Genomic DNA, 607 nt, shown 5'->3' with positions numbered 1-607 from the left:
CTATCTGATAGATTCCAGTTTGTAAATATAAATAATAAATCTTCTTCATACACCAAAGTTAGTCATGGAGTTCCTCAGGGCTCAGTGCTTGGGCCAATACTCTTTACTTTATATATGCTTCCATTAGGTAAAGTTATTAAACAGCATAGGATAAATTTTCATTGTTATGCTGATGATACACAATTATATTTGTCCATTAAACCCAATGAATCCAATCAGCTACTTAGACTACAAGCATGTCTTAAAGACATAAAAACCTGGATGACCCTTAATTTTCTCCTGTTGAACAGACAAGACTGAGGTTTTGGTTTTTGGACCTGAGCACCTTAGGAATGAATGTTTCAGTCTTTCTCCCTCCTTAGATGCATTAATCTGTCCTCCAGCTCTAATGTTAAAAATCTTGGTGTTATTTTTGATCAGGACATGTCTTTTATCCCCCACATTAAAAACGTTACTAGAACCTCCTTCTTCCACCTGCGTAATATCACTAACATTAGAAACATGTGATCTAAAGATGATGCAGAAAAACTGGTCCATGCATTTGTCACGTCTAGACTGGACTATTGCAATGGTTTATTATCTGGGTGTCCAAATACTTCTTTAAAAC

This window comes from Nematolebias whitei, chromosome 5, assembly GCF_014905685.2.
Source record: "Nematolebias whitei isolate Nwh7 chromosome 5, NemWhi1, whole genome shotgun sequence".
In the NCBI taxonomy this organism is placed as follows: Eukaryota; Metazoa; Chordata; class Actinopteri; order Cyprinodontiformes; family Rivulidae; genus Nematolebias; species Nematolebias whitei.
The sequence above is the reverse complement of the archived record's forward strand: the minus strand, read 5'-3'. Positions refer to the sequence as shown.